Source organism: Sturnira hondurensis, unplaced genomic scaffold (genome assembly GCF_014824575.4).
Source record: "Sturnira hondurensis isolate 20B ecotype Veracruz unplaced genomic scaffold, ASM1482457v3 Scaffold0024805, whole genome shotgun sequence".
NCBI classification, from domain to species: Eukaryota; Metazoa; Chordata; class Mammalia; order Chiroptera; family Phyllostomidae; genus Sturnira; species Sturnira hondurensis.
In genome coordinates this window covers 4,106,721-4,114,369 of record NW_028097436.1, presented here as the reverse complement: position 1 = coordinate 4,114,369, position 7,649 = coordinate 4,106,721, and positions in this window count along the sequence as shown.

Genomic DNA, 7,649 nt, shown 5'->3' with positions numbered 1-7,649 from the left:
ATGGGTTTCTAATTGATTCCTAGACTAGTGGGATGGTCCAAGGTATGTTTGGAAGGTAAATTGTGAATAGTAGAGCAATTTGCTAGAGTGCAAATATTTTATTCTGCATGAACACAAGATTGAAAAATAATTTTTTCTAGATTTGATTACAAAGAATCTTTCTTCCCTCAAAAATCATTATATATAAATAGCCAGAAAGAATGGAAAGAAAATAACTTTTACAGAGAAATCAATCTTACTGTACCCTTTTAAAAAAAATTAGCAATGAACATTTAGTACACCTCTGTTCTATGTACTATACTCTAAGGGATACTAAGATGGATAAAAGGGAATTCTACACTCCAACAGAGATGATGACCATGAGTCAGCTCCAGCATGGAGGATTATGCCCTGAGACAAACACTCAGGTTTACTGAAAATTCAGGCATGAGATGAGTGGAGGCCACCTGGAGGAATAAGAAGAGGGCATAAGGATTAGTACCCAGGTTCTCAGGACACAGAGACTCATGTCTGGGACAGCTGAGTGGGAGTGAGTAGTGAGTGGAGACCCTGGGTCTGAGGCTGGCTAAGCAGTCCTCAGGTCTTACGGGGCAACTTAAAGAGCTCCTGCACTGAGGAGAGAGGACCACCCAACAGGACCCAGCATCAAAGCTGGGCTGTGGGAAACCCACCTAACACAATTATGTAGGAGGAATAGAGAGAAGTACCAATGAAAATATAGTACAATGACTCAAGTGGTGGAACTTCAGAGAAAAAGGAACCTCCCAGAGCCACATCCAGAGGTTGGTCTTAATTGACACAGAGAAAGCTCCACACCTGACTTCACTGTTGCCCAACAGAGAAGTAGTTGCTGTCTAGACACTGTACTAAAGGATTATACATCTTACATTCCTTGTTCTCCATATACGTGAGTGAATTTATATGTTTATATATAAATATGAGCCTTCTTTTTTTTTAAACATGCTTTGGACAATTTTCCATCTTGAAAAACACAGATTTATGTCATAATTTAACACATCCATGATGTTGCATTATACACATGAATGAAATTTATCTAATTACGTATTACATTGCATATAAGTTGTGGTTTCCTATTTTCATTTTTACAAACCAAGATTTGATGAATACCCTTGCAGTTTTCCCATTACTTCCTATTATTATATCCGTAGAAATGAATTTACTCTAGATCAAAGGATGCTTACTTTTGAAATTTTGATACATGTTGCTAAATTGTTTTCTGGAAAAGTTGTGCCAGTTTTCACTTTCACCAACAGTATATGAGATTGCAAATAAAACCCTTTTTTATGCTTAACAAAATATAACTCCCACAACAAGATACTAACATACATTATGTCACATTTACCCACATACATATCTTTCAGTTTTTTTTCTTCTCAGATTATGTATCATTTTTATATGGCCTAAACATCTACATAACATTTACACCAAACAATTTTCAAATTTAAAAATATGTACAGTATGTTTCAAATCTCATTAAAATGTATGCATAGGAAAAGGTCTGGAATAATATCCTCGAAAATATTAATAATTGCTTTCTTTAGACAGTGGTAGCATTAAGTGTGATTTGTATTTTATTCTTCATATTTTTATTTAGTTTCCAAATTTTTAACAATCCACCATTATGAAAGCATATTATATAAAAAAAAATAACACTTAAGCAAATCATTTTAGTGATACATTTTTCACTGGAAAATTTCTGTTCTTTAAAAGAAAAACTCTTTTTTTCTTTAAAGGAAAATGTTGTTTATTAGTTCTTTTGGGGGAATCATAGTCAGGTGTATGAAGGTGCTCGTGAGCTTTGACTCTGTAGGCTGTCCTTGCTTAGCATGGCAGTGCACACCTGTGAAAATGACCATGCTCACTGAAACCATGCACAGCCACCATGGTAATCAAAGGGAAACAAGATGACTGTTCTGTGACTTCTAAAAGTTTCTCTCAAGATATGTGTAAAAAGCCCTGGCTGGTGTAGTTCAGTGGATTGAACGCGGGCCTGTGAACCAGACGATCGCGGTTGGATTCCCAGTCAGGGCACATGCCTGGGTTGCAGGCCAGTTCCTGGCAGGGGCCAGTTCCCAGCAAGGGATGCACGAGAAGCAACCATACATTGATGTTTCTCTTCCTCTCTCCTTCCCTTCCCCTCTAAAGATAAATAAATAAATATTTTTAAAAAAGATATGTGTAAAAAAACAAATTTATTCCACCTTATTATACCATATACAATAAACTCAAAATGTATTAAAGACTTAAATATTAGACTCAAAACTATAAAAATCCTAACTCCCCCCTGACCTTTCCTCCCCTAATATGCCACCAGTCATGTGGTAGACACCTTTGGAGAAGAAATCACAAGGGCAGAGAATAAGACTTCCATACAAGCCCTTCATGGCCATTCCCTTAGGCATTAAGCTATCAGGACAATGAGGTTTTAACCCACAACAAATAAAACTTAGGAACAAAGCCTTGAGTATGTTGACCATGGAGATAGAATTTTAGTCAAACTAAAGATAACATCTTGGCCTCAGTTTTGTTTTGGTTCCAGGTCCAGAAAAGCATTAAGGCCAGGTGGGTTGATGCCATGGCGGACATCAGGGCCAGGTGTGGTGATTAGTGAAGCCTGGTCCTGATACCAACTAATCAGTGGATACCATGAGCCTGAAAGGACACACCAGAAAAGCTGATGACTATTCTATTGAGATCCTCCCCTGGAACATGGGCTAAAATAACAGCTCCTTAAAACACAGGACTTAAGGTTCTCTCTCTCTCTCTCTCTCTCTCTCTCTCTCTCTCTCTCTCTCTCTCACCACTCTCTCACCACTCTCTCACCACTCTCTCACCACCCCTGTCTTCTTCCTTTAGGCCTGGCTCCTTGATTTCTTTCTCTTAATCTCCAAAAGCCCTTCTTTTGACTCTGTAGCTTGTTTCCTGAGCCCATACAGCCCAACTGGCTCATTTCTTCCATGGCTCCCATCTTCCACCTTTGTGAATTTCTAATAAACTTTTGCTTGTATTTGAGTCTTGGTCCTGAAATCTTTTTTAACCAGAATTCAAGTACCAAGTTTCCTGAGCCAAGGTCCAGTCACTAGTTAGATTCTGGTGCCATTTCACCACCAACAATGTAACAAAATATCTTTCAGGAGTCCTTTAATGTAAAGATTTTGCCAGCATCGTGGCCTCTGGGACATCATCATCCTTTCCTCACAATTTCTTATTTATGTTGATAATTTCCCTTCGCTAAGATCCTCAAGCTGCACTTGTAGAACCTCTGGGATGGCAGCGGTATCAACATTTGGGTATTTCTTTTATGATTCTTGGGGGAGGTGGGTTCCATCCAGCAGAGCCCTCCTGGCTGCTGTGGATGAGAATAAGTCTACCAAGACATGATCTGCTTGGGAAGGAAAGGATGACCAGTCTCTCAAAGGAGAAAAGCTTTGAGCCTAATCCTCAATGGGCTTTTGTTGGGTTTAGTTTGCATAGGAATACAGGGCATATACATAAAAGATCATCAATCATTGTCAGGCAGTCATGATCAAGGAATAGATAACATTCAAAGAACTATAAGGGCTTATTCTGAGTCAGGGTCAGATAGATAGAGTGATGCCAAAGGGCCATAGAACTTTGGGAAACAAACTCAGTTTATGTTTGGACCCTTAACATTTAAATTGAGGGCATTCTTAGCAAAGCAGTTTTCTCAGGATTTTGTGCATTCACTCTTATGACTGATCACTCCCTGGGAACCACCCTTTCCAGGTCAGAGCCACATCCACCTCCAGCATTGTTTTAGGCTTAAGTCAGGCAAGAGAAGCAAGGCAGCCAAGAGATTAGGAGACTTTTTACAAATAGAATGAGGACTCAGGCTATAACAAATCCAAGGGGTGAAGTAAAGGGGTCCATCACCTCTTTTCTATAGTCCCCTAAGTCTTTCCCTGATGGTCCCTTGGCAACTGTGCCTGTCTTAGGTCATTCCTCCCTTGAGAAATCTTACCCATCATTGGCTATCCAGCCACCCACCAGGGGCCAAACATGGTGAAGTAAAGGGGACAGAGGCTGTGTTCCTGCCAGGAGGATGAGTTTTGTCTCCTAAGTGGCTTATGGTCCAAAGGTCTTTTTACTTAGCCTTAGTCATAGGGGTGTTACAGCTTCTCAAACCAGGCAGGATGGTTCCCAACACAATTTCATTTACGTTTGATTCAAATTTCATTTCCAGCATTACCAATTTTTGTTTCATTAGTGAACTTTTATCTTTATTGAACAATTTCCTTTTGTGAGTATCTACTTTTGCAAAATGTCACAAGGGTTCATCACTGGGAAATAAGGAGGCAACACAACTTTACTGTCTATGTGTGAATTTGGTAACAAAGCTCAATGAGCCATCACTGGGAGATTTTGAAAAATGTGATGTGATCAGATTTGCTATTTTTGTACTAATGCATGCATTGAAGAATTAGCAGTTAACTTTTTATTTTATCCAATTACAGGTAATGTATTGTGGTGACTGAAATTTTAACAATGTTGGTGGTGGACTGGTGTATTAAGCTGAACTGTGGTAACTGAAACTTCATTCATATTGGAACCAAGCAAAACAAGGATTGCCTGCATTTGTTTCTGACTTGCATAAGCCAGTAATTAGGAGAAATCTTCAGGAGAAAGGAGGATGTAATCCCCACCTCTGTTTGCTATTTCTATGCAAAGTTGTTACCTGCTGGCCATAATAACTAGAATTTCACTGAAGGTCAGCTATGCCTTGGTGTTAATACATTGCCACATTTGATCTATATGTACTGAGTATGAGCAAGGGCTATAGTATGAAACAGCTAGAGATGGCCCCTGCCAATTGGAGCTTACAGTCCAGTGGAGAGAGTCAGAAAACACAATTAACAAATCTAAAGCATGACTTCTGACTGTACAACTTGATCTGGAAAAAAATAGAAAGGGTGATGTGATAAAACTGAAGTCAATGTGGGTAGGGAAGATACTGAATAAGGGTGAAGATGAACAAAGTCACCTTTGAGATTTCAAATGAGCTGAGCCTTACATGATGAAAAGGAACCAGGTTACAGCAAACGAAAATGAGTTTGGAGTGTTTGATAATAAACAAGTGGCTGGGTCTCAAGAGTGAGGAAAGGAGAAATGGGACATGAAATGGGAGAGCTGGGCCAGATCATATAAGGCCTTATAGGCCACAGCAAGGAGTTACATTTTACTCTAACTACAATGGAAAAATATTGAAAATTTTTATGCAAAGGACTAACATGATAAGAGCTTTGTTAAGATAGAAATGTATCCAGAAAGGATGACAAGCTGTTGCCAGCTGGAAATAGAAATGATAATTGTGTAACTGAGCAGAGAGGAATTATTTTGGATGATGGGTGTCAGCCACATTGAGTAAGACTGATTGGAATACCATAGTGCAGAGAGGAAAGTACTCCAGGGTGCCAAGCCTCAGCATGAAGACAATAGGCATCTTCCCAGGCAGAAGGCAGAAATACATTGCCAATTTAGTCTCCTAGCTGGGTGTTCTTGGCCAACAGCCAATCACTGCAACTAGAGACATATATACTTCCTACTAAAAATGGCACTTTTGCTACCCTGGAGGTATTGCCTATCATTGCCTTTTTCATTTTGGATCTATTGCTGCTAACCCAAGTCCCCTCTACCCAACAGAAATAGAAGGTAACTAAGAAAGAAAGTAGATGAAATAGTGAGAGGCGAGCAAAATTATTACTTAACTGTGTTTCCAAAATCTCTGAAGAAAGTTTAATCCTTCCCTAATATTTAGGGTTCTGAAAGTAAATTTGGAGTCCTGTAAGCTTGCAGGAAATCAGACAGGGTCTTTCATTTGTAGAACCTCTTTAAGTAGAGGGATGGAGTGGAGACAGCTTGGGTTTGAAATTAGTCAAGCTCAGATTGAAATTCCATGGAGAAATCATTTCATTTCTTTGAACCTGAACTTCCTATTTGTATTGAAAAAGGGTATTATAATCCTACTGACCCCATATATCCCTCTGAACATCAAATGAAGCAAATATATAATATCTAAAATCCCAGGTACATAATGATTGTTAATTAAATATTTAATGCCTAAAATATGTAATACGTAATAATTACACCTAATAATTGCCCAATTTTATCATCTTTCTTCTCTCCCTTCCATTGCTTTTCTCCTTTTTCCCCTAAATGGAATGCATGACAGGCCCAGACCACTACACTGAATTTTCTTCAGTATTAGAATATTATAAGGTGTGAGAATTGAAAAAGAAAAAGAATTAGAAAGCCAACAGAAACATCCAACTTTGAGCAATTCTAGGAAAGCAGAGGAAAGATCCAATCAATGTTCTTCCCATTGTTTTGTGCAGCAGAACATGTAGCAGTTTCCTAAAATGATGTCACATTCAGCCCTGCCCCAGCCCCTCGGCTCTAGTAGTGAATTGCATATGCACCTCGCTCTTTGGCACAGATGTTCTGTGAGCTGCATGGGGGAAGAGGGCCCTCGAGGCAGGCTCATAAAAAAAGTTCTAAACTTTGCAAGAGATCAAATGACTGTGAAATTCTGTTGAATGTTAAAATTAGTGTGGCAAGCTAGAAGGGTCATCTTGCTAATTCCCTTGACTTAGCCAAAAAGCGGAATATCCCCAAAGATTGATGACATTCAATATAACAACTATTTAATGATGCACATACTGAAGAATAAAATAAACTAATGAACAAAATAGAAACAGAGGGATGGATGATGGAACAGACTGGCAGCTGTCAGAGAGGATGGGGGTTGGGGGACTAGATGAAAGAAGGTGAAGGAATTAAGCAATATATACATGTGTGTGTGCAATATATATATGTGTGTGCATATATACATATGTGTGTGCATATACATACATATGTGTGTATGTATATATATAACACAAAGACACAGACAACAATGTGGTGATAGCCAGAGGGAAAGGGAATGGAGGGTAGGTGGACACAGATAAAGGGTAGAAGAAAATGGGGACAGAAAGAGATTTTGCTTGGGACAATGGACACAAGATATAGTGTGCAGGTAATGTTATCGAGTTATGCACTTAAAACCTGTATGTTTTTGTGAACCAGTGTCACTCCAATAAATTCAATTAAAAAGTAAAGAAATAAATGAATAGGAAAAAATAATGCACATTACTATATTCCTACCAAACTAAGCAGCAAGATTACAAAAAGATCAGTGTATGCAAAGGGAATAAGCTTCTAAATGTCTAATAATAAACTACTTTTTCATTTAATAATCCTTGGACAAATTGCCCCTGACCCTTTAGTCTGTCCCAGAATGGAGAAAATTTAGTAATGACCTTTTTATGGAAATACTGGAGACATTTAAAGACTGAAACTCTTAGCTGGCTTCAAACTTTTGTCCCAAACAAACAAGACAGGTAAGTAAGTAGAAGAGATGGTGTCAAATTCTAAATTATTTGTCTCTTACAAAATACTCTCATGTACTTTAAACATATATTTGGATACACTAGGGGGATTTTTACAACAACATTTAAAAAGTAACCTTTTTAAACTGTAGTTAACTACCAGTCTACTAGCCTGGGTCAAACTCTTATCATGCATGTATCCCTGGAATTTATGCAATTTGAATATAAATTCCGCCTGATTTA